We start from the raw sequence: 5,975 nt of genomic DNA, 5'->3' as shown, positions 1-5,975 counted from the left end.
CTTTCTATTGTGTTACTTCTTTTCCTCTAGTGGTTGCTGTGTCTTCCAATCCATTCCACCACCACCTAAGCAAACAAGGCATTCAGCATAAATATCCACACTGAATGAACTTGGAGCCCCCTCAATCCTCGCTCTCTTGGCTGTTCTCCTTCTAAAACCATACTAAAGAAGCTTGTCCTTGTCCACTTCCAAAAGAACCTTGTCACCACTCTTAGAATAAGCTTAAGGCATCACCTCTCCAAAATTCCTATTAAAACTGGACTGTGAAACGTTAAACAATTTAGTCCAAGACTCCTTTAATCCATATTCCTTCATCACCCATACATCAACATAGTCATTACCGTAATTGCAAAGGATGCACAGGCGCCCTTTCAAGACCCCAGATCCATTTCAAAACCAACATCGTCAAGATCAGGATGCAGTACAATTCGAAACCCCTCAATCCCAAGATAAATCATACAGTACCATCCAAACCCTCCAGGCACCACCAAATGCAAAAAAGGACTACTAGCATGCGCACCATACCCTCTTCTATAAAAAAGAAGCTAACCAATCAATATATTCAAGCTCTAAACTTTGGAAGAAAAAAAATGTGGAGCCTGCAGTTGCAAAGAATATCACCAAAATCTTGTGCAAAATGTGATACCTAAGTTCTGAAATAGATGTCACTCTCAATAAAAGTTTAACATATTCCTCCCTGTGCTTGCTATTTACAATGATGCTTTTCCCGCCAGGTCAAAGCTCCAAACTCTCCTAGATCCTAACTCCTCAACTTCTAACGATGTCTGTCCTAAAACATCTAAATCAATAAAATCAGAATCCATCTCCAGAATCTGCTTGCAGCTTCTATACCAGCATGATCTGAGTCCCTTATATTTCCAAAGAAATGAATGTTCCAGCCAATGGCAAGAAAAGGACCCTCAGACAATGCCTACTTGCACTTTATGAATCAAAGCTAATGCAAGCTGAAAAATATTCAAGATGCAAAGAATCCACGTTAGATGCCGCATATAGAAAATGGGTAGACTAATCGTAATTGTCTTTCAATAAAGGAATTCTTTGCCTCAATAGAAAATTTAAGACACAACAGAACATAAAATAATTTAGTGAGCCTAGAGCATTCCAGCATAGATATACATAAATCAGAATGCTGAAGCAGCAAAATTCTACATGATAATATTCCCAAGAAAATAAGTAATAGCAAAACAGGGCTCCAAAGCAGCTTCCCTGAAATTGAACTGATATTACAATCTAATATCCAACAGCATGTTCTACATTTACCACTTCCTCCATCGCTTCCACCAACAGATTAAGACCATCGGCTGGATTATTTTTCCTGGCACAAACATAGACCAACGCGACTTAGAAACTAAGTTAATCAAACAAAAAATTCCACTCAAATAAGTTAAAATTTTACCTCTTCCTCTTGTTCCTCTTCTTCTGCCTCGTGTCAATCAATCTATCACCGTCGAGAAGAACAAGGCTTCCTATACAAATGGCCGTCTGAAACAAACGAGGCATGTGCCGAAACTGCACCCTCCTGCAACTTTTTTCCTCTGTGTCATACCAAAAGAGATGCTCAAGATCCTGCTCAATCAGAACCTTCTTGCCGTCCTTGGAGTACACCAAAGGCTTACAGAATGCAAAAGACCAAGGCACTGCGCCCTGCACAATGGTGTAAAGCCGAGTCCAAGAGCTGACTACCCCGTACTCCTTCCCAAACATCGTTGAGTGTCCTAACGACATTCACGCAAACACATATACATCCTCTCAAGACCTCCAAACTGAGCACCGAATCTTCGTCCATTTGAACCGGAATCCTATACTCTCTGAACTTCTCAGTGGCTAGATCGAAAGCGAGAAGGGTGTCCATGGACCGAATCAAAGGACCAACCAATGGAAAGCACCATTTAAGGACGCCGAGCTACCACGAGTAATGAACTCTTGAGGCCATTCCCCTTCAACTCTCTTCCAAGAATGCGCTCTCAGACTATATAGCTTGACTTCAAAGGCCCTTGTAGCTTCAATATTTCTATTGAACTGCACAACCCTCATCACCTTGTAGTCATCGTTAATTGGATCGTGTCCAAAGGCCAAATCGGGCAACCCAAACCGACAGTCGGTGAAACCAGCCGGGTTTTCTATCGGTTCAAACGGCAACTTCTTATACCGTTTGATCAATGGGTTCCAAATTGCAATTCCCCTCCCAAGATTATGTTTCATGCTTTGATTTCGTTTTCCATTTTGTTTTTGCTAAGGGACTAGCAAAATGTAAGTTTGGGGGTATTTGATGAGTGCCAAATATTGTGTATTTGGACCCCTTGATTTACATAAATTAGACCTTTAGCCTTGTTATTTTCTGATGCTTTGGTTAGTTTTTGTGTTTTTATGTTTTGTAGGTTAATAAGTGAGAAATGGCAAAATTCATGTGGAATTGCTTAGAAAATTCGAAAGTTCTGAAGAACTCGATCGATTGAACTTAAAAGTCGATCGATCGAATTTTGCCCGAAGTTGATCGATCGATCGAAATTTCCCAGAACTTACTTTTGCAGAAGCGCGCCAGAACACCCAATCAGAAGCTTCTCCATGACAAAAAGCAACTCTCCATCTGATTTTCGCAGCAGAACACGCTGGTTGCATGGCCTTGGTTGTCTCTAGCAAGAGAGGAACCCTAGAGGGGGTTAGAAGAGTCATTTTACATGGGTTCTAGCCCTAATTTCCTTCTATAAAAGCCATAGCCATACCTCCTTATTGAGAGAGTTCAAAGAACAGTAGCTAAGTTTAATTTCGTGCATTTTGTAGTGTATTCCAGTAGCTTTTGTTTTTAGACACTTTCTTTTTGTAAAGCTTTCCTTTTATTTCCATGGTTGTTCTTCATTTTCTTGTGGTGTTCTTAGTCATGGAAGGCTAGTAACCTCAACTAAGGTTGATGATGAAACCTTTCCATTGATGACACTCACACTCTTGTTATAATACTTGCACATTTGATGATATATCATATTTGTTATTCAAGTTCCATTCATTTAAATGCTTTATCTTTTGCAATGAATGTGGTTGTTGGTAGATATAGGACATTTAATGTGTTTCAACCGATGGATACATTGTTTTATCGGTTTGAATGATGATATCCATTGTGATTTGTTCATTGAATGGATACATTAGATGATTTGATTTCAAATGGGTACTCTTTGTGATTTATCTTTGAGTTGGATTCATTTAATGGTTCTAGAATATGTGGTTGAGAAACTTGAATGGCATCCTAAGCTTAATGTTCTTTGGGTGTTCAAGTAGAAATCAAGAAGTGTGAGTTGTTGGATTTGGTTTGGTGGATTCCTTAGCCTTAGTTTCTTTTAATTTGCACATTTCATTTCATCTCGTTTGTTTAGTTTTTTACTCTTGAATCAATCCTCCAACCTTTGGAACTAGGTTAAAATGAGGTTGATTAAAGAAGACACTAATATTTGACCATTTTCCTGTGGATTCGACCTCGCACTTGCACACACTATATTGCAAACGATTCGTGCGCTTGCGAGTACTCATTAAAACACACATCAGCTGGCGAGCGCGAAGAGCCTAAAGAGATTTTCGAGCTAAGATTGCATCCATTGCGGGTGATTGCTAAGCCAAGTAGCTTTTGCTTCTTCTTCTACAGGTCTCGTGTGATTGTCATTGAAGAAGAGAGGAACAGAGGCAACTGAGACCACTCGATCAATGGGAGGAGATGTGGATCATTGAGATCGGTTTGTAGCAGATGTGAGATGATAGACCTAAAAATCACCGAAAAGAATCAAATATATTGTTAGTTTGTAATTGACTACATTCTGTTGGACAAAATCACTTAGTTGTAAAGATGCTTTTCCAGAAGATTCTGCACAGATTGCAAGTCAGAAAATCCGATTCCCTGCCAGCCGTCCGGACGACGTGTCATCCCGTCCGGACGCCCAGCTGTCCAATGCATCAGCCATCCGGACGACGTGACATACCGTCCGGACGCACATCAGACAAAAGCATAATCCGTCCAGACGACGTGGATTTCCGTCCGGACCTTCCTCTGTGTCGAGAAGCTTCGAACTGCTCCAGCTTGCATCCATCCGGACGTTTCAGCAGCCCGTCTGGACGACTCTCAGTGTTCGATCAAGCTTCAGGATTTCTTTCCAAACACAGATATGGGAAGATTGCTGTAACCGTCTAGACGACGTGGTATCCCGTCCGGACGCGCTCATCCATAAGGCAAGTATCGCAATTCAAATCCAACCGTCCGGACGCCAGTGAGTATGGTCTGGATGCGCGTGCATCAGATATGGAAATTGCATGCATCAGATTAGCCGTCCGAACGACCATCCCCCTAGTCCGGACGCGCGAAGCCTTTATATGGAAATTACTTGCAGCGGACATGCGACCGTCCGGACGATAGTACCTCACTGTCCGGACGCGGCTCTCAAACAGGAAATATCTTCAGCGAAATTTTTCAGAATTTTGGTTGCACGGTTGTCCATCCAGACGGCCTATGACCACCGTCCGGACGGCGCCCAGCTTTATCAAGCCAGATGCTCATTTGAGCCCTCAGCCTATAAATAATGGCCCCTATGCTTGAGAACTGCAAGAATTCGGTATTGAATTCCACTAGTGCTTAGAGAGTTATTTTGTGAGGTTATTGAGCTGATTTGATTTCTCTGAAGCCGTTGCAGTGTGTGTTGTTGCTGCGCTTAAACTGAAGTCTATCTTAGGGGTTAGCCCTAAGATAAAGGATTCCATTAAAGATCCCTTCAGGTAGGAGACCTGGTTGGGAGGCGTTCGTGTTAGGCGACACGTTAGAGTGTAAGGTACGACCACTGCATCAGGGGTATGTGAGTGCTACTATCTTGTAACTAGTCTTGTCTTCTGAATAGTGGATATCCTGGGTTTGGCTGCCCCGGAGTGATTTTTCTCATCTTGAGTTTCCACTTCGTTAACAAAAATCTTGTGTCATTTATTTTCTGCATTATTTTGTTAACACTTTGTGCACACACACACTTGCTTTACATTAGAAGTCAATTTCATTTTTCAATTGGTATCAGAGCTTGGTACACTCTGTTTAGATTTATTTCTTGAGTGTTATTATTTTGACTTCTATTTGTTACAATGTCTCAAACTCTTAATATTGTTCCTGCCTTTGATGGTACGAACTATGGCTATTGGAAAGCTAGGACATGTTTCTTTTTAAAATCTATTGACCGTTGGAGTATTGTTGAAACTAGTTGGACTAAACCAGAAGATACAACCCTTGAGACAGTCCCTCTGAAAAATGCACGACTTGCCAATGATAAAGCCCTGTGCCAAGCACTTTCACCATCTGAATTTGCGAAAATCTCAAATTGCGAATCAGCTAAAGAAGCATGGTAAATCTTGGAAACAACATATGAAGGCACTAAACTTGTAAAATTTGCCAAACTTCAAATGTTGATTTCTAGATTTGAAGAAATTAAGATGTTGGAAGAAGAGACATTTGGAGAGTTTTACTCCAAGATGAGTGACCTGAGAAACTCCATGGTGAGTCTTGGGAAGCTTGTCTCAGATGTAAAACTCATCCGAAAGATTCTAAGATCTTTTCCTGAGCGTTTCAGGATCAAAGTAACTACTATTGAAGAGAGCAAAGATCTTGAAGAAATGAAGATTGAAGAGTTGGTGGGATCTCTTCAAACTTATGAGTTGTCTTTGCCCCCAGTCAAGAAGCTGAAGACCATTGCCCTGAAGGCTTCCAAGAAGAAGGTAGAAGCTTCATCTGAAGATGACTCTGAGGAGGAAGAAAAAGTTGTGGCTATGTTAGCCAATAATTTCAAAAGACTAATGAGAGACGACCGATTTAAAAAGAAGTTTTTTGAAAAAGTGAAGAAAGCTCCCAGAGAAGCTGAACTTGAGGAAGAAGAAAAGAAGGATCCCAGAGGGACCAGATGTTATGAATGCTCAGGTTTTGGGCATATCCGAGCCGAGTGCAG

General features: G+C 41.2%; 1 pseudogene; it reads right to left on the bottom strand.

Annotated features, from left to right (window-relative positions):
- Positions 1-2,223, bottom strand: LOC133868956 (F-box protein CPR1-like; annotated as a pseudogene).
- Positions 2,224-5,975: the final 3,752 nt, after the last annotated feature.

The sequence above is a fragment of the Alnus glutinosa genome, chromosome 5 (assembly GCF_958979055.1).
Source record: "Alnus glutinosa chromosome 5, dhAlnGlut1.1, whole genome shotgun sequence".
NCBI classification, from domain to species: Eukaryota; Viridiplantae; Streptophyta; class Magnoliopsida; order Fagales; family Betulaceae; genus Alnus; species Alnus glutinosa.
The sequence above is the reverse complement of the archived record's forward strand: the minus strand, read 5'-3'. Positions and strand labels throughout refer to the sequence as shown.